The 20,576-nt window shown below is 48.7% G+C and overlaps 2 long non-coding RNA genes across 5 annotated transcripts in view; one reads left to right on the top strand and one right to left on the bottom strand.

Moving 5' to 3' along the window:
- Positions 1-17,563, bottom strand: LOC147576347 (uncharacterized). 3 transcript variants are annotated; one of them, XR_015240693.1, is made up of 5 exons: positions 17,130-17,563; positions 16,550-16,773; positions 14,049-14,171; positions 9,078-10,992; positions 7,680-9,023 (listed from the first exon to the last, which is right to left on the bottom strand). It is a non-coding gene; the product is annotated as an uncharacterized LOC147576347 (long non-coding RNA). The 3 variants fall into 3 exon arrangements; XR_015240694.1 differs by having other exon boundaries at positions 9,078-10,714; positions 12,541-14,171; XR_015240695.1 differs by lacking the exons at positions 7,680-9,023; positions 9,078-10,992 and adding an exon at positions 1-764.
- LOC147576348 (uncharacterized) overlaps positions 17,506-20,576 on the top strand; it is a 5,468-nt gene continuing 2,397 nt past the window's right edge. The window contains exons 1-3 of one of the 2 annotated variants that reach the window (XR_015240696.1): positions 17,509-17,681; positions 18,853-19,020; positions 19,517-19,989. This is a non-coding gene — a long non-coding RNA (uncharacterized LOC147576348). Of the gene's footprint in view, positions 17,682-18,852; positions 19,021-19,516; positions 19,990-20,576 lie in introns of those variants that run through there. The other variant, XR_015240697.1, reaches the window with a different exon arrangement.

Raw genomic sequence — 20,576 nt, forward strand, 5'->3', positions numbered from 1 at the left:
TTATGTGTTGAAAACATTACTCTGGCGGTTGGTGGAGAACAGATTGTGGAGGTGGGGGAAAAAGAGGCAGCAAACCCGCTCAGGCTTTGGGGGTCGGCCTCGAGAGAGGTGACGGTGATTTGGACCAGGGTGGGGAGATCAGTCGGTTGTGGGCTTGGGAGAGGGAGGAGCGAAGGAGAACTCCAAAGGCCTCGGCCTGAGAGTCTGGGAAGCCAGAGTTCCCATGACCGAGATGGGGAAGGCTGTGTGAGGGGTGGGGGTGGGGGGTGCTGGGGAACCAAGAGTCCGCGCCTGAAGTGGGTGACACCCCAGCGGAGCTGGGGAGTAGGCGGTGGATACGCCAGCCTGGAATTCTGGGGAGCTCTGGATCGGAGACGTAAATGAGGACGTTTCTTAGGTGGCATTTAAAGCCCTGAGCGTGGATAAAGTTACCTCGGTGACTGCAGAAAGAGACAAGAAGTGGTCCAAGGACAGGCCTGGGACTTCTATGCTTAGAGGCGAAGAAGGAGACTGTGGGCGGCAGGGCCGGAGGAAAATCAGGAGTTGTGGGCCCGGGGGGCCTGGACAGAAGGCATTTCAGGGTCTCAGGTGCTTTGGAGAGGCTGGTACAATGAAGCCTGAGGGCCGCATGCTGGACTTGGCCACGCAGAGGTCACCAGAGACAAGAAGTTTCCGTGACTGCCAGGTAAGAGTGTGCTGCAGTGGGCCCAGAGTGAGTGGCAGAGGTGGAAAGGGGAGCGTGCCAACTCTTTCAGGGAGTTTTACTGGAAAGGGAGCAGAGGAATACAGCGGTGACCAGAGGGACATGGGATCAAAGGAGGGGTTTGGTGTGTCGTTTTGTCTTTTGCTTTAGACAGAGTGACCCCACAGCATGATCACCCAGTGAAGACAGTGAGCAAACAGGGAGGGTACTGATGCCGCAGGAGACAGAGACAGCAGGCATATGAGGCCTTTGTGAAAGTGACAAGGGCCAGGACTAGTACCCAGGGAGAGGCTGGCCTCAGGTAGGAGCATCCAGCGTGACAGGAAGGGAGGCCAAGGATGTGGGTGTAGATGCAGGTGGGAAGGTATAGTTATCAGTGGGAACATTCGAGAATCCAGTGTTTGCTGAGAGCCTCACGTAGCTCGGAGGGGTCTGATGTTTACTAAGTGCCCTGCGTGCCATCTCCTGAGCTGAAAGCTGCACATTCCTTATCTAGTTGACTGGAGTGACTCAAAACACTCTCATTAGGTAAGTATTAGCCACAGTTGACAGATAAGGAGGCCGGAAAGAAAAGCGACTTTCTCCATCAGTAAACCCCGGGGCCGGACTCACACCTGGGGCTGCCTTCCGCAGTGCGTTACCCAACACCTGCACCCTGCTGGGCCTGCGCCCTGGGTGCTGAGGGCGCTGTTGGAGAGATGAGACCTACCCATGTGGAAAGTTAAGAAAACAATATACAGGCTACTTTGGGGCAATCGGGAGTGGTATAGATACTGAGTCTTCAGGAAGGAGAGAGCCCCGCACTTAAAAGGACCCTCATTGTGGGGACCCTGAGCACAGAGACAGCCACCTCCCGCTACGTTGGCTATCCCTGCCTTACTTTAGCACCTCACCCCTTCCGCTGCAGAATGAATGAAGACCCCCTACCACAGCTGGGGGGTGGCCTGAGACACCTCCACTCTGAATATTGTTGTTTTTGTTTTTTTTTTTAATTTTTTTTTCAACGTTTATTTATTTTTGGGACAGAGAGAGACAGAGCATGAACGGGGGAGGGGCAGAGAGAGAGGGAGACACAGAATCGGAAACAGTCTCCAGGCTCTGAGCCATCAGCCCAGAGCCTGACGTGGGGCTCGAACTCACAGACCGCGAGATCGTGACCTGGCTGAAGTCGGACGCTTAACCGACTGCGCCACCCAGGCGCCCCGTGAATATTGTTTTTAAAAAATGTTTGTTTATTTATTTTTGAGAGAGACAGAGAGAGAGACAGAATCCAAAGCAGGCTCCAGGCTCTGAGCTGTCAGCGCACAGCCCGACGCGGGGCTGGAACTCACGAGCTGTGAGATCATGACCCGAGCCAAAATCGGACGCTTAACTGACTGAGTCACCCAGGCGCCCCTGAATATCCTTACTAGTTGCATCTTTTTTCTTCAAAATCTTCTGCCAGTCTTGCATCCTACTCCATGATATTACTGAGGTGGCTGCTGTAGCATTAAAAATGGGTGAACTCACTTGTCAAGTAAACGACCCCTCCAGGAAGATGTGCCGAGAGTGGCCTGCGGCTGGCTCGACACGCCCAGCACCACCCAACCAGGCGGAGCAGCCCTGCAGGAAGTGGCAAAGAAACGTTTATCGGAAGCAAAATGGGAGGTCAGGGGCCCATGAAGGGTGAGTAAGAGGAGATGGGCAGAGAAGAGCATTCTAGATTGAGGGACTGGGCTGAGAGCAAAGGTAACAAGGAGAGGCGGACGTGTGCGCCCAGGGGAGGGCATGCAGATTGCAGCACTTGCTTAATGAGAATCGGTGCACTAAACAGCTAGCATTTCAGTGCCTACTCCATATCCAGACGGTTCTAAGTGCTGTTTATCCTCTCAGATGCTAAAATCTTTATAAAGAGACTTTGAGGAAGAGATTCAGGCACAGTGAGGTTAAGTACTTGCCCAAGGGTCACACAGCACGTAAGTGTCGGGAACGGAATCTGATGCCTGCACTCACGTCATGTGGGATAAAGCCAGCAAGGAGGGCTGCGGCCAAACATAGGGCCTGGAGCCTGAAGTGAAAGGAATCTGCACTTATCCACAGTGAAGACAGCGCCTGAAAGTTGTTGAGCAAGAGAGACATAGGATAAAAATAATCATTCCGGAGAATCTGTCTGGCCAGGTAGGAAGAAAGACTTGCAGGGAAGAAAGTGCAGGCAGGGAGACCACAGGAGAAGCTATTAAATATTCAGGACATGGGTGCTGAGATGCTGGGTTAGCAGTCAGAATGCAAAGGACAGAGAGCAACGAGAGATGTTGCAAAGGCAGGTGGCAAGGCCTGCGTTTGGGAAGGGAGGAGTGGGGAGGAGGCGTCGAAGATGACTCAGGATTTGAGCACGGGTGCGTGAGAGAAGGCTGATGCCATGGGCAGGAGACTGGAATCTGGGAGGAGGAGCAAGCTCGATTTCATGCCTGTTCAGTTTAAGACGATGACAGGACTCCCAAAAGGAAACATCCAGTAGGCAGCGGCAACTTAGAGGTCAAGTCCAGTGGCGAGGTCAGGGAGAGGTGGCATCCAGGGCAGGGGGGACCGCCTGCACAGAAGCGACAGTTGAGCCCATGCGCGTGGAGGGGTTCTCAGGGGGTGAAGAGAGACAGGGAGGTGGCGCGACGACAAGACCAAAGATGGCGCTCGGGAAATCCTCTCTAGAAGGTGGAAGACCAGCAAAGGAGAAGGGAGAGTGGCCGAGTGGCAGGAGAGCCAAGGCAGAGCAGTGTCCGGGAGGTTCCCGAGAACTTCGCAAACGGCTGGTGTCATGCTGCCAGACGTCAAGGGAGAGATCATGAGGAGACGGAAAGAGGAGGACGGCCCACCCTCTGCCCTCACATTTCCTATGTCCCTCTGTCCCCATTCTGCCGTCCCCAGCTGCCACAGTGACTACCAGTGCCACACCCACCGACGAAGGCCACACTGATTCATTCTCTAGTGACTCAGGTGTGGCGGCATATTTCCACCCTCAGACTCAGACAAACGCACCGGTAACGTCAGGCTTAAGGAGCTAATTTGCCAAGAAACTCAAGTAAATCAGGGAAAGGAACATGTCTCCGAAAGGGTCTAGAGGTGGAATGAGGCCACAGCAGTGGCAGCTTGACGTGGTTTGGGGTCAGCTCCACCTCCAGGACTTACGGGATCCTCAACATGACGGCTTGTGTTCTCCATAGTTCGTTCAGCCGAGTGCTACACTAGAAAACAGCTTCGTGCCGGTCATGGCAGATGCGGACGGTTGGAGCTCCGGTGCCTCAGCTCCGAGGGCTTCCTGGTGGGAGAGGGGGGCCTGGAGCTAATGCGAATAGGGCCACAGGACAGGAGTGCACGCGGACTTCCCGAAGACGGCTCCGTAGCTAAGTATTTCAGAACGAGCAGGAAGGACGGAAGGTGGACAGGGTCCCGGGCCCTTCCTGAGCTCTGCTGTGGTCCTTAGTCTCTTGAAGGAAAAGGCATTTCCCAGAAACCTCCTTCGGGGCAGATGCCTCCACCTCGCGGAGAGGTTCTGCTGGCTTCCAGACCTGCAAGTCCCGCCCTTGGCCACATGCCGTTTCTCGGGGCAGCCTTCCCCAAGAAGAGTTAAGGATTTCTGTGTTTATATTTTATGAGGGCACGTCTCATTGCTACAATACATCTCACTGCCTCCGCTAGAGACTGCCTCATCCTGGTGCTGTGTGTCTAGCCCAGGGTTGGCTACGTAGTAGGCACTCATGCCTCCTGTTTGGGCTATTGGTCCCGTCCAGCCTGTGGGGATTGTGTATGTGCCGGACGAATGAAGTCTGGTCCCTGTCTAAGTCGCTTCTCCTGGGGGTTGTGTGGCCTTGATGGCAGGAGCCGTCTTTTTCTAGAGCCTGCTCAGCACGGAGGGCGTCAAAGCTGTCAAACTTCAGAAGCTGTCAAAGTGGGCTCTGTTTCACTTCCCGTTTCGAAGCCTGTGCCTCCACTGGGCCTGCCCACAGAGCGCTCATCCGAGGTCCGCTTAGGTGCAGGGCAGAGAGGATCATCCCATACAGAGTGCAAAGGGCCATCTGGCTACCCACCCCCCCCCACCACCCACATGCTCTCAGGGGGATGGCAGCCCAGGATCCTCCCCCACAGTCCCACCCTGCTGGGATGTAAACTGGTACAGCTCCAAGGACGCCACATGGGCACTATTTGTCAAAATTACAAATGCACATATCCCTTTTGGTCCACATCTAGAAATTTATCCTACCGACACACTTGTATGTCTAAAAGAACATACATAAGGTTATTTCTTATCTTACCATTTGTAATAGCAAAGACTATAAACAGCCTAAATGTCTATCACTAAGGTACCGGTAAAGTAAGTTACAGTATACGAAGGACACTGTACTGTGAAAAAGTTCAAGCAAGCTCTGCATGTTTTGGTGTAGAATAGAATGAAATCTAAAATATATGTGAAGAGGGGCGCCTGGGTGGCTCAGTCGGTTAAGCGTCTGACTTCAGCTCAGGCCACGATCTCGCGGTCCATGAGTTCGAGCCCCGCGTCGGGCTCTGGGCTGACGGCTCAGAGCCTGGAGCCTGCTTCCGATTCTGTGTCTCCCTCTCTCTCTGCCCCTCCCCCACTCATGCTCTGTCTCTCTCTGTCTCAAAAATAAGTAAACTTAAAAAAAAAAGCTGCTGAGGATTCAAATCAATTAAAAAAAAATAAAATATATGTGAAGACAGTGAAGGGGGGAAAAAAAGGGTTTATAGAACAGGCTACTATTTGGGTAAAGATGTGTGTATTCACTTGTATTGTGTATAAATATCTCTGAAAGGACACCTAGGAAATTGATGCCATTAGTTACCTTTGAGAGGAAGGTAATTTGGTGGGTTGGAAATAGGGAATGAAGGGAAATCTTCATTGACAGTACTTTTGAATTTTGAACTATGCGGCTGTATTACCTATTTAATCAATCAATAAGAAAAAAATCTCGGGGCGCCTGGGTGGCTCAGTTGGTTGAGCACCCAATTCTTGATCTTGGCTCAGATCTGATAGTTTGTGAGTTCAAGCCCTGCATTGGGCTCTGCACTGATAGTGCGGAGACTGCTTGGGATTCTGTCTCTCCCTCTCTCTGCCCCTTTCCCACTTGCACTCTTTCTCTCAAATAAATACACTTAAAAAAAAAAAAAGAAGGAAAAAAAAGTCTTACCACGTTCATGCCGACGTATTTAACAAATAGTATAAATACTAAAGGGGCGCCTGGGTGGCTCAATGAGTTAAGCATCCAACTTCAGCTCAGGTCATGATCTCACGGTTCCAATCGTGGATTTGAGCCACGCATCGGGCTCTGTGCTGACGGCTCAGAGCCTGGAGCCTGATTTGGATTCTCTGTTTCCCTCCCTCTCTCCCCCTCCCCCTCCTCAATGATAAACAAACATTAAAAAAAATACTAGAGACAATTCTACTAGGGTAAAGGGGGGCACTGTGTCATGCATTGCAATGGCTCTGTGGATATTCTCTGGACTCGTAAAGGTGTACTCTTACTACGTTCCACGGGGAGAGAAGGGTCTTCTACCTGTTCTGGGGGGGAGGGGGAGTGTTGGCGGGGGGGGGGGGGAGACCCATCTCCTCTTCTTTTTCACTAGCTCCCAGCCAGGCGTCTGGCACTGCCCACACTGGGACATGAGTCAACTGTCATGGTGACCGGTTTCACAACAGTCCCAACATGATGAGTCCGGTAGAGGTCCGACCAGTTTTTTCCTTTACTCATTTAACAAGTACAGGGCAGGGGCACCTGTTAGTGTGAGCAGTATGTGAAGTCCGCACCTTGGGTTCTGAGCCTTAAAGAGATGCCCACTTTTTTTTTTTTTTTTTTTGAGAGAGAGAGAGAGTGAAAAAAAGCTAGCAGGGGAGAGGCAGATAAAGAGGGAGACAGAGAATCCCAAGCAGGCTCCACACTGTAAGCGCAGAGCCAGATGTGGGGCTCGAACCCACGAACTGCGAAATCATGACCTGAGCCAAAGTCAGACACTTAATCTACTACTGAGCCACCCAAGCATCCCAAGATTCCCACCTTTAAATAAGATTGGCAAAAACTAAAAAACTTGGACAGTATATCTCAGTTGGCAAGCTGAGGGGAAACTTGTAAGAGCATAAAATTGGCCCAGCCTCCCAGAGAGAGGAATTTGGTAGTGCTAATAAGACAGAATGGCATTTACCCTCTGACCCAGAAATGCTATTTCTAGGAATTTCTCCCGAAGATTCACTTCCACAGACCTATAGCAACGTATGCACAAGCTTATTCACTGTGGCATTATTTGTAATGGCAGAATGTTGGAAAGCACCTAAGTTCCATGGAAGCTGATTAAATAAACCCATCAGTGCAATACTGTGTAGCTATTAAATTAAAAAAAAAGGTTTTCACTAGCTGATACAGAGTGATTTCCATGATAGATTGCCAAATATGTAGTATGCTACCTTTGTGTAAGAAAGAAGGGAAAATAAGAAAATAAGATATATATCTGAAAAAAGAAACACAGGAGGAGTAAACCAGAAATGAATGGTAACATAATTGTACAGAAAAAATAACACAAGAATTCAAATAAATGTTCAATACAGTTCATGGACTTCCTAAGGACTACAAAAAACAAAACAAAACAAAACAAAACACTTGAGCTTTACTTAATTGGTTTGTTGTTGATAATATCAGCGTAGGAATTCTAAAACTGTTGTTGTTTTTGTATGAAAGATACAAAAAAATGAATAAATATATAGATGTTGGAAATCAGAGATTACACTGTGAAAAAAGGGAGATAAATATGGAATGAAGGAAGGTGAGGAAAAATCCAGAAATGTCAGATCTGAATTGCAGATAACAGTATGCAGAATTTTGTTGTTGTTGTTGCTGTTAAGTAAGCTCTACACCCAATGTGGGGCTTAAAATCATGACTCCGAGATCAAGAATTGTGACCTCTACCTCCTGAGCCAGCCAGGCGCCCCTAGAATTCATAAATTTTTTTCACTTTATTGAAATATAATTTATCTACAGATTTTAAGCATATAGTTTTGGTAAATGTATACACTGGGGTAACCATCAACCCAATTGAGATCTAGAATATTCGATCAGCCTGAAAGTTTCCTTACTCTCCTTTGCTCTCTTTCACCCTTTTGTTCTTGATAATTGGTAATTTGCATTTTCCCTCTTTTTTTTCTTAATCCATCTTGCTAGCGGTTTATCAATTTCACTGATTTTTTTCAAAGAACCAACTTTTGGTTCTGCTAACTTTCTCTGTTCTTTATGTATTTCTATTTCACTAATTCCTGCTCTCATTACTCATTTTTTGGGATTTAACTTGTTTTTTTTTTTTTTTTTTTGGCTTTTTTATTTTGCTCTTTGTTTCGACTTTTTGACTATAGGACTGATGCATCTATAAACATTTGTGTACTGGTTTTTGTGTAAATATATGTTTTCAGTTCTCTTGGGTATATATTTAGGAGTAGAATTGCTGGGTCATATGGTAAAAATATTTAACTTTTTGGAAAACCTGCCAAACTTCTTCCAGCTTCTTAGGGTAGAACCATAGAATACTGATTTTAAAGCTTTCTTTTTTTCCGATTTAAAGTTCTCAATTTCCCTCTAAAGCACTTCTCTCAGCTGCACTACACAAATTCTGATACGCTGTGCTTTTGTTTTGTTCAGTTTGAGATATTTTGCCTTCATTGTGTTTTCTTCCTTGACTCATTAGTCATATATATATGTATATATATATTTTGTTTTGTTTTAAGATTTTATTTTTAAGTAATCTCTACACACGGTGGGGCCTGAACTCATGACCCAGAGAACAAGAGTTGCAGGTCCCACCAACTGAGCCAACCAGGCACCCCTAGAAATATATTCTTTAGTTTTTAAACATTTGGGGTTTTCCAGATATATTATTATTTCTTTCTGATTTAAGAGAGCATATTCTGTGAGATTTTAATCTTTCGCAGTTTGTCTCGTGCCGAGGATACGATCTATTTCAGGGAGCGCTCTATGTGTGCTTCCAAACACTGCGGTTCTGCAATATTACGGGATAGAGTTCCCGCAGATACATACAATGTCGGCTCTGTCAAGCTCGTCGTCCTGCTCAGACTTTCTACATCCTATTGCTTTTTTTGTCCAGTTAGTCACTTATCAATTACCAACGAAGAGTTTTCCAATCTCTGTGATTACGCATTTGCCTTTTTTTCCCCTTAGTTCTGTCAGTTTTTACTTCAGTTTTTTTGTAGCTCTGCTATTAGGTGCATATACATTTAGGGTTATAGCTTCCTGTTCAGTGGGTCCTTTTCGGATTACGAAATGCCTCTCTTTATCTCTAATTCTCCTTGTCTGGACGTTAACCTGGCCTGATACGAATGTAGCTGTACCAGCTTCTTGTGCTTTCTAAGTGCCTAGCATATCTGTTTTCATCCTTTTGTCTGTAGAAAAATTCTCTCTCTTTTACATATTATATAGTGGGGACTTGACAAGCTCTGTGTTGTAACTGGAATATTTACATTTACTGGAATTATTCATACAGTTGGCTTTAGGTCTATGTTTAGTCTGTGTTAGTCTGGGTTTAGTCTGCTGGGGCCACCATAACAAAGTACCCCAGATTGGGTGGCTTCAAAAACAGAGATTTCTTTTCTCACAGTTTTGGAAGCTAGAAGTCTGAGATCAAGGTGTTGACAGAACTGGTTCCTTCTGAGGGCTGTGAGAGAAGGATCTATTCCAGGCCTCTCTCCTTGTCTTGTCGACGGCTGACTTCTCCCTGCGTCTTCACGTTCTTTTCCTTCTGTATGTGTCTGTATCCAAATCTCTTCTTGTAAGGACACCAGTCATATCGGATTAGGGTCCAGCCGAATGACCTCATTTTAACTTAGTATCTCTGCAGGGGCTCTAACTCCAAATACAGTCGCATTCTGAGGTGCTGGAAGTGAGGATTTCATCATATGAATTTGGAGAAACAGAGCAAGGTCTGTCACCTTACTACTTTTTTTCTATGTGTCCTTTAATCCCTCAGTTCATCTTTTCCTGCCTTCTTCTGAGGAACTGAATATAATTAATACCACATTTACATATTATAATTCAATAGTCAGGATTTAAATATCATTAATATTATATTTTACTTCCTTTCTTTGCTTTTTAGCTAGATCTCTTTTTATGATTTTTTAATGGTTGCCTTAGAAATTATAGTATGTAGGGGCGCCTGGGTGGCTCAATAGGTTGAGCATCCAACTACGGCTCAGGTCACGATCTCACAGTTCGTGAGTTTGAGCCCTGCGTCGGGCTCTGTGCTGACAGCTCAGAGCCTGGAGCCTGCTTTGGATTCTGTGTCTCCTTCTCTCTCTGTCCCTCCCCAGCTTGTGCTCGCTCGCTCTCTCTCTCAAACATAAACATTAAAAAAAAAAAGAAATTATAGTACACATCACCAGTTGATCACAATCTAATTGAACTTCACATTTCACAGATATTAGAGCCTTACAACAATATAAGTTTATTTGCTCTCCCATTATTTCTACTATTATATTTTATTCCTCCATATGTCATAAACTGTATCTTATGATAATATTACTTTTGCTGTAAATAGATACTTGTCTTTTGTGGAAACTGAGAAAACAAAAAAGTAACGCTTTTAAATTTACCCAACTTTTACCATTTCTGTGGTGCTTCATTCCTTCCTATGGATCCAAGTTCCCAAATTTCCTTTCAGACTGAAGAACGCCCTTTAGCATTTCTCGGAGCGCAGGCCCGCCGGCAGCAAAGTCTCTTCTCTGTCGCTCTTTTTCTTTTTAAGTTTTATGTATGTGTGTATGTATGTACATGTTTATTTATTTACTTATTTTGAGAGAGGGAGAGAGTGGGGAAGGGGCAGAAAGAGAGGGAGAGAGAATCCCAAGCAGGCTCCACGCCGCCAGCACAGAGCCCAGTGCAGGTTTTGAACTCACAAACCACGAGATCACGACCTGAGCCCAAATCAGGAGTCGGCTGCTTAACTGACTGAGCCACCCAGGAGCCCCATCCTCTATCATTTCTCATAAAATGTCTTTACCTGTCTCTCCTACTGCAAGATATTTTCATTGGCTACAGAATTCTAGATTGTCTTCTTTGTCAGCACTTCAGAGTGTGAGCTCACTGTCTCTGTCCTCCACTCTTCCACATCACTGTTCCCCGATATGGAACCTACCTGCTTTCAAAATGTTTTCTTTACCTCTGGTTTTCAGCACTTGGACTATGACATGCTTACTCCAGGTGTGATTTTCCTTTGCTCATCCTGTTTGTGGCTTGCCAAGCTTCTTGAATCTGTAAGTGAATGTTTCTCATCAAATTTCACATTTTTTTTTCTTACCATTATGTCTTCAAATACATATATTTTTCTGTCCCATCCTCTCTCTCCTCTCTTTCTGGAACTCCAGACACATACGTTAGGCTGCTTGAGATGGTCCTATAGATCGCTTGGGCATTGTTAATTTCTATTCAGTCCTTTTGTTTCTGATTTTCAGATGAGATCATTTCTCCAGACTTGTCCTTAAACTCACAGCCTATTCTTCTTCCAAGCCTTCTTCAATCTTTTGGTAAGCCACTCCAATGGATTTTTCAATCTATTTGGTTCTTTACAGTTGTATTTTTTAAATGTTTATTTATTTTGAGAGAGAGAGAGAGAGAGAGAATCAGAGAGAGAAGGAGACATCTCTGAAGAAGCAGGCTCTGAGCTGTCATGTCAGCACAGAGCCTGATGCGGGGCTTGAACTCAAGGACTGCGAGATCATGACCTGAGCCAAACTTGGACGCTTAACCCACTGAGCCATGCAGGTGCCCCAATTCTTTACAGTTTTAATTACTCTGTTAAGACTCCCAATTAAGACCACTATATTTTCCTTCAAGTCCTTAGTCATATTCATAGGAACTACTTTGCAGTCCTTGTACGCTAATTTCAACATTGGTATCATCTCATGATTATGTTTCCGCTGACTTTTTTCTTTTTTTTTCTTTAAGTTTATTCATTTTGAGAAGGACAGTGCAGAGAGAAAGAGAGAGAGAGAGAGAGAGAGAATGGAAGAGAGAGAGAATCCCAAGCAAATTCCACACGGTCAGTGCAGATCTCAACGTGTGGCTTGATCTCATGAATCATTAGATCATGACCAGAGCTGAAATCAAGAGCTGGATGCTTAACTGACTGAGCCGCCCAGGTGCCTCAGAATAATAGATTATACAAAACATATAATAAATGTAGAAGGAATGATAGAATTAAAAAAAACACAATGAAATAATAATGTAGGCCGAGATCATTCCTTGATACTAAAACCAATGATTGACAGATTGTTGGGGACAGGATATTCACACAACTTCAACTTACCACACAGCTCATGACTACAAAGGGAAAGGGTTCCTGGACAATGGAAAGATCTAGCAGATGACATCTTAACCAGCGACCAAATTCAACATCAGCAATAATGAGATCGGGCAACATTAAATGGTTGAAGTAATGAAACAGAGAGAACTTACTGCTCATACAGTATTCTTGCAGAAAGGTTTAATCTGAATCTAACTGCAAGGAAACATTCAAGCAAATTCAAATTGGAGGATATTGTATAAGACAACTGGGCTGGGTTCTGCAAAAATGGCAGTGTCATGAAAAACAAATAGGAAGGAACACTATTCTAGATCAAAGAAGAATCAAGAGACATGACAACTGAACGCAGTCTGTGATCCCTGATTGGATCTTGAAACTTTTTTTTTTTTTTAAAGCTGTAATGGAAAATTTAGGGCTATTTGGGGAAATATAATTATGGTAGGCAATCTAGATAATCATACTGCATCATCGTGAAATTTCTTGGCCGCTGTGAAAACAGTTTGGCGACTCCTCAGGAAGTCGAACACAGACTTTACCATATGATCCAGCAACCCTACTTCTAGGTACGCGCTAAAGAATCAAAGCAGGGACTCAAACAGATGTTTGTACAGCCGTGTTCACGGCATCGTCCAGAGTGGCCAGAAGATGGGGATAACCCCATCTTAACAGGTGAAAGCCTAAGCAAAATGTCGTCTATCCATGCACCAGGATGTTATTCGGCCTTAAAAAGGAATGACATTCTGACCCATGCTAGAAAAATAGATGAATCTTGAAGATATTAGGCTAAGGGACATAAGCCACACATAAAATGACTATCGAATGATTCCACTTGCAAGAGGTGGATGAGCAAAGGTATGGAGACAGAAAGTAGAATAGAGATTGCCAGGGTGGATGGGATGTTTAACGAGAAAGTTCTGGAAACGGCTAGTGAGGAGGGTTGCACGACATGATGAATGTAGTTAATGCCACAGGCCGTGGAGGAGGCCCACCGAGTGAAGAAACGAGCTGCACAGCCGTGTGTACTGCGGGGATAGACAGGCAGCTGCTGTTCTGGACACTCCTGCTAAGTTCCAAGCCTTCCCGGGCCACATAACTTATGGGGGGCGGGGTACCTATAATGAGCTCTGTCTCCCCGGCCTTTAGGGGCACCTTCCTTCGCCCAATCTGTCGCTCTCCCCCACGATTACGTCTGACTTGAGCGAGGCCAGCATGTGGCCTTTGCTTTTATCCGGGTCTTCTTCCACCCGCCCCTTTCTGCCACCCCTCCCTCTCCATCTTCGCCCCCGAGGCTCGCCGAGCTTCTGCGGGTCGCGCCAGTGGGGTGGAGTGTGGCACCTGTACCCAGGCCGGGGAAGCTCACCGGGCAAACTTCGCCAACTCGCCTCCCCACCCGGCGGGAGGACAGCTTTGTATTCTCAGTTCTCCAACCCGGACCCAGAATCCCCTCTGGTGTGCCAGCGGTCCAGGCAGCTGCAGAGTAGAAGGGGCACCGGCTCCCCGATGCGACACGCCGCCGCGGGAACGGGTCAGAGTCTAGCGCGGGTACGGGAGTGAGACTCTGGCCAGATGTGTCTGAGAACAGCTGGGCCAGGCTGGAAAACTGAGGCAAAGGGGTGGGAAATTCTGACTGAAATGAGAAGGAAGGGGGCGTACGGCTCTGCTTTCAGGTCAGCCTACGACTACGGCCCTGCCGGTAGGCAGATGGCGCCCCTTCGGTGACAGCCGAGGGAGCGGAAAGATCGCCGGTCTCCGTGCCACCGTCTGGCTCTTTGGTCTATAACCCCAGAACTCAGATCTCTCAGGTGCAAAAGTCAAGGTCACGATGTAAGACTTTCTGGCCGTTGTGAATTGTAAAGGACCGGCACGCCCCTGAAGCAGGTTGACGGGGGCCTCCGGGGCAGGCACTCGGCTGTGGTGACCTCCTCTCAAACGCCAGGCCTGGAGTTGCCAAAGCTCCGCGTGGCGCTTGGCTACTCGGGAATCCCGATGCCCAGTGGGCACTTACCCGCAGCCAGTGGAGTGAGAGCAAACTGGAAGAGCAGGACTCCAGAGTGGACGTGCAGGCTGCCGGGAAGATGAAAGAACAGCCGGTTCTGGGTCCCTCCAGAAGTCCGGCGCCATCCCCCATCTAGGGACAAAACAGTCAATCAGTCGTGCCCCATCCCTTCTTTGGTTGAACCCACTTAACCCTCCTCCAGTTTCTTCAATCCGAGGATGATTTCACCCTTTGTGAGCAACAAAAGGACCCCAGAGGGGAGCCTAAACAGGACCTGGGAGGGTCTGCCCTGTCCTCAAGCCACTCTCCTCTCAATATTCTCTGCTTTGCCCTCCTCAGGCGACACCTCTGTCCCAAGTGCTGAGGCGGTTCTCCCTTTCCCGGGTCTTTGGACAGCTGTTCTAGGTGGTCCCCTTCAGGGCTAGAAGGGCACGACCCTGAAGTCAGCCTGATGATGGCGCCACCGAGGCCAACTTCCTTCCTCTGCGGGGGCTACAGGCCTTGGCAATCTGTTGGCATGGGGGACACAGTTTCCGCTCCCAGGTGGGTCACAGACGGGAGAGACATTCTCTGGGGAGGAGTGGGCCGCAGACAGAGGAGAGCCAAGAACAGCCACAAACGCCACGAGACCAAAGTATCCATCACTGGCCCTCAAGACTGCTTCATAATCCTGCGCTGTAGTTTCCTCCCCTTGTGGTAGTTCAGCTCACTTCCGGGGAAGGAGGCTCACGAACCCTCCTACCCGTCCACCAGACCCCATTCACTTGACTCCTAGTCACTGTACTAGACATGCCAATGATATGGCCCCCCAAACGCCTGCCGATCACATTCTTCCCTTCCCGGGGTGTCTGTAAGACAGCGTTTGTAAGCTTAACACAAGGGTCTCAGGATAATAGCTTGTCTCGCCAAGACTCAGAGCCCCTGTTCCTCCACTAATATTTCCTACACGTGTGTGCTGTGCTGGGAGCAAAACCCTGATCAAAATCCAGTCCCTGCTCTCTAAGAGTTCACATCTAGATGGGGCTCCAGACATTTCTCCCCCATTCTCGGGGCTACTGGGGGTGGGGAGTGCCCACAGTATCTTTTCCCCACTCCTTGGCACATCCACATTGTCTACATCCCTCAAGGCCCCGCTGAAGTGCTGTCTGCTCCTTGCTGCTCTCATGACACAGCCACTTAGCAGTGGTGTCTCCGGCCTCTGAATGTTCACAGTAGACACCTGTATCTCTCTCATGATGTGTCACGTTGCTCTTGTATTACGTGTTTGGTATGCATAGTCGATCTTCTCTACAGACTCTGTTTTCTTGAGGGCAAAGATCATCTCACACATCTCTGGATCCTTCAGACCACGCCACACAATGCCAGGTACATAATACGTGGTCAAAAACTATTCGTACAATGTGGCTTCCTCATACAGATGCTCTTTGGATGAATGGAAACTTGTTTGTGAAGCCACTGGGATCCCAGATTTAATAAATAATACATTTTATCACTAGCTTAAAATTCCTTGTTGGGATTTTCCCAATGAATACAAAGTTAGAACTCAATGCAAGTAGCATACGATTCTTACGTATTCCTTGCAATTGTGTGTGTATCCATCTGGTCTTAGGTAAATGTTATATAAATATTATAATTCAATATTCTGCGGTTTCTGCATCATAGCATGTAAGTGCTCACATCTTGCTTTTTTTGGTAATGTTTATTTATTTTTGAGAGAGACAGAGCATGAGCGGGGTAGAGGCAGAGAGAGAAGCAGACCCAGAATCCGAAGCAGGCTCCAGGCTCCGAGGTGTCAGCACAGAGCCCTTCGTGGGGCTCGAACCCATGAACCACTGCCAGCTCATGATCTGAGCCGAAGTCAGATGCTTAGCTGACTGAGCCACCCAGGCACCCTGGTGCTCACATCTTCTATGAATTATAAGGAAGAAAAAGTATTTTCAACACTGCGTGGTGTTGGGCTTTGCACGCTCCCTCCCTACCAAGTGGTAATGATAGAACTCAGACTATTCCTGAAGGAAGGAGATACACAGGTTGAGAGCATCCAGCCTTGGGTAAGAAGACTCAGGCTTCCCCATTGGAATCAGCCTATGAAACCATCCTGCCTAGGAGAATGGATTTACCCATCAAGAAAAATGACTCCAAAAATTAGGTAAAGGTCTCACGGTAGCTAAGGAATCTTCTTCTTCTTCTTCTTCTTTTTTTTTTAATGTTTATTTATTCTTGACAGAGAGAGAGAGAGAGAGAGAGACAGAGCATGAGCGGGGGATGGGCAGAGAGAGAGGGAGACGCAGAATCTGAAGCGGGCTCCAGGCTCTGAGCTGTCAGCACAGAGCCCGACGGGGGGAGGGGGGCTCAAACTCACAGACCGAGAGGTCATGACCTGAGCCGAAGTCGGGCGCTCAACCGACTGAGCCACCCAGGCGCCCCGGAATGTTCTTTAAAGTATCGGAAATGATGGCTGGGACTTGGGACAACGCTTACTAGGTGCAGGCCTAGGGCTAAAAACTTACGTGCATTATCTCATTTAACCTTCAAACACTTGAGGTGACAGTATGATTACCCCTGGTTTTGCAACTGATGAAACCGAGGCTCAAGAGATGTGAAAACTTTGTCCAAACCCACACACCCGAGTTTCTCTGACTCCAGATCCTGAGCTGAGATTGTCGCTCAAAACCATCCAGCTCCCCGTGTCTGGCACGCGGGGCGCACTGTGGGGGTAATGATCCCATATTCTCTAGAAGAGACCATAAAGATCATCTGCTTCAACCTCGTCACTTTGCAATAGAGGAAAACGGGCTCAGAGAGATAAAGGGACTTGTCCCCCCCCCCCCCCCCGCCCCCGTGGCACGGAGCCAGAGGCTGCTCTGCAACGGGATCGCCAGGTGCCCTAGAATTCCAGCCCAAGCCCCACTTGACGGAGGAGGAACTGAAGCCACGTTTGGTGAGCCCCGGGTCCCGGACCCATGAGAGGCAGAGCCGGACTCAACCCCGGGGGCGCTCCCTGCCTTGCCCGGCCGGCGCCCCTCCACGCTCACCTGCGGCGCCACCCATCCCGCGGGCGGCCGCGCCCGACCCGCGCCCCGGCAGTACCTGTCTGCGGCGCGCAGGCTTTCGGCCGGGGACAGGGCGCTGGCGCGGAGCGAGGCGGGCTGCGCGGGTCAGAGCCGGACGGACGCTGGCCTCGCCAACCCGGGCCTCCCCGGGCCCCTCCGCCTCAAACTCCGAGGCCCAGGAAGCGCGCGGACCGCCGGACGCCGAGAATTTGGCAGCGCTGGTCCCGGGAGGCAGAACCGCCTGGCCTCCTCCCCTCGAGCCCCCTATTCGGCCCCCTCGGCTGTCCGCAGACCCAGCCTAGCGCGAGGGGACCTGAGCGGGAACAACAGCCACGCGCCCCGCAGAAGTCAAGCACCTGGGACCCTAGAGGGCGAGGTTCCCATGGAAACGAGAGAGGCTCTTCGCGCCTGCGCGGACGCGCTAGGCACGGTGGGAATCGTAGTTTCCGGGCTGCCACCCGGCGGCCAAAGGCACGGACGCGAGATGGCGCCCGAGCATCGCGGTGGGTCCCGCGCCGCCGGGGTCGTTTCCCCCACTACCCCCAGGCCGAGCGCTGCCGGCGTAGCAGAGGCCGCGGAGGCCTGAAATGTAGTTACTCCTGGCAGCCGCGGCTCTGAGGTGTCTAGGGTGTAGGGGGAAGAGGCCGGGACGCGCTCTCTTCGCCGCGTTCAGTTGTGCCTTTTGAAATGTAGTCCTGACGAGGGGCCTCCCTGGCCCCGGCCGACCGGGGCCGGGTGGAGGGAGAACTCTGGGAAGAGGGTTGCTGGGAGGCACCTGCTGCTTGTCCGGAGGCGAGCTTCGGGCAAGGGTTCGCGTCTGGGCTGGGCGACCGGCCCGGCTCCCGAGAGGCTCCCGATGCGGGTGGGAGTCGACGTGGGATTTGCGAGAGACGGCCTTGAGCAGAACTGGTGAAAAAGCAGTGCGAGTTGGACGCCCTGTCCCTCCGAGTTCGGCCTCCGGGCTGAGATCTAGAAACTTAGGATCGATTTCAGGCCCTATCATTCAGTTACTTCTCTGGGCCTCAGTTTCCTGTTTCCAAAACGTGGTAATTATAATGCGTGCTTTTTCTCCTCTGGGAGTGTTGTTAAGATTCGCTGGAGATGACGTTGTTGTGGTGTAGGCTGGACAGTCCTTTAAGGACACGCACAGACATTCCTGTTTGCTGTACATTGGTGCAACTTCGTGGAGGGAAATTAGGCAATGCCTTCCAGATTAAATGCATATACCCTTTGCTTCAGCAATTCTAGAAATATGTCCTACAGTAGGCGCCTGGGTGGCTCAGTCGGTTAAGCATCCCCACAGTCCTAGAGTTCAAGCCCCGCGTGGGGCTCTGTACTGACAGCTCAGAGTCTGGAGCCTGCTTCAGATTCTGTGTCTCCCTCTCTCCGCCCCTCCCCCGCTCATGCTCTGTCTCTCTGTGTCTCAAAAATAAATAAAAACATTAAAAAAAAAAAAAAAGAAATATGTCCTACAGGTTTAGTGGCCCTGTGTGCACCAGAAAGTATATGCAAGAGTACTTAAGCATTACGTGGAATGAAAAAAATATATATCCATAAGCAACCTGAATGTTCTTTAGTAGATGAGCACTTAAATAAATGGAGTCCATAGAATAGAATGTGTATGATTGTTTTAGGAATTAGGCAGAGCTTTCTGAACTGATGTGCCACTCTTTGTGCTATGAAAAAAATGTCAAAGTGTCAATGTTAATATGCTGTAATTTATGTGTTTTTTTTTTACGTTTATTTGTTTATTTTGGAAGAGACAGAGCACAAGTGGGGGAGGAGCAGAGACAGAGAGGGAGACAGAGAGAATCCCAAGCAGACTCCGCACCACTTCCAGTGCAGAACCCGATGCGGGGCTCAAACTCACGAAACCCGGAGACCTGAGCGGAAACCACCAGTCACGCTTAACCAACTGAGCCACCCAGGTGCCCCTATAATTTATGTTTTTAAAACAATACATAAATATATTTGATGACATAAGCATGGAACGTCTTTGGAGGGACTCAGAAGAAGCTGAAACAATGCTGCCTGTGAAGGATTGGAAAATAAGATCTAAAGGACACATACTTTTCATTGTATATCTTTTTTTTTTAACTTTTTTTGCCCCTTTAGCAATTTGTGTGAGGTGTGTGTGTGTGTGTGTGTGTGTGTGTGTGTGTGTGTTAAATCATGTGCATTCTTTTAAAGTAATCTCTACACCCAATGTGGGGCTCGAACTCACGACCCTGAGATCAAGATTATCAGTTGCTCTACCAACTGAGAGCCAGCCAGTTGTTCCTGTCCATAGATTCTGGTCAGCCCCTAGCTCTGAGTTCGTGATAGGACTCTCCATTCCCAGCTGCAGAGGCTGTAGGAAGGCAGGGCCTGGCCTTGGCTTCCTTCCTGACATTGTCACCCTACCTGCCCCTAACTCTGGCTTAGGACTGCTGAAAGGGCAGCCTGGGTGAGACGCATGGTTGGCTGGAGGATGACAGGCAGCCCCACTGTTTGCTCAGAAGGGTGGACCAGCGAGGTGGATCAAGAATCAGGCGAGCCTCTCTGGACCCCACCTGGGACCCTAGGCATGTCACCTACACACAGGCACACATGGTTCTTCTAGAGAGCATGTTGGGGGTGAATTCTGTCAATGTGTAGGTGACATGTATCATTAACATATCAAAGTGGGAAGGGGGCACTTAGGGATTTCCTAGTCTAATCCCTTTGTTTTACAGAAAGAAACAGAGACTTGAAGTGAGGTGAGTTATAAGTGGCAAAGCCAGGGCTAGATCCCAAGTTTCTTGTCCCTTGGTACTCTAGGAGTAGAGTAGTGCTAGGGTCCCACTGGGGTCTAGGTGAGAAATGCCCTTAAAATGGGGCATGAGTTCTCAAGCGGTGCCAGCTCCTACCTCTGAGTCTGCTTTTTTTTTTTTATTAAATATTTTTTTTCAACGTTTATTTATTTTTGGGACAGAGAGAGACAGAGCATGAACGGGGGAGGGGCAGAGAGAGAGGGAGACACAGAATCGGAAACAGGCTCCAGGCTCTGAGCCATCAGCCCAGAGCCCGACGCGGGGCTCGAACTCACGCACCGCGAGATCGTGACCTGGTTGAAGTCGGACGCTTAAGCGACTGCGCCACCCAGGCGCCCCCTCTGAGTCTGCTTTAAAGGAAGGAGTTGCATATCCACCCCCCGCCCCCAGCCGAAGTAGTGTGTTTATGGGGCAGAGGATATGATCTTGGGAAGAGAAGACAGAAGTGACAAAGATGGAATAACTTACTCTGTTTGAACAGTAAAGAGCAAAAGGAACCTGGATGCAGAAGGGGAGGGCCCATCGAGGGTCCTTCTTCCTTGACAGGGAGGGACTGGCTTGGAAGATCAGGCTGTCTTGCACTGTAGCAAGAGGAAGATTCTTGGGGCCCACAGTGTGCTCGAGAACAATCATCAAGTGTCCAAACAGAGCCTTAGCTTCCGGAACAGGCTTGGTCCTGTCCAGATAGGCGT

This window comes from Puma concolor, chromosome D1, assembly GCF_028749965.1.
Source record: "Puma concolor isolate L17-30 chromosome D1, mPumCon1.1.hap2, whole genome shotgun sequence".
In the NCBI taxonomy this organism is placed as follows: domain Eukaryota; kingdom Metazoa; phylum Chordata; class Mammalia; order Carnivora; family Felidae; genus Puma; species Puma concolor.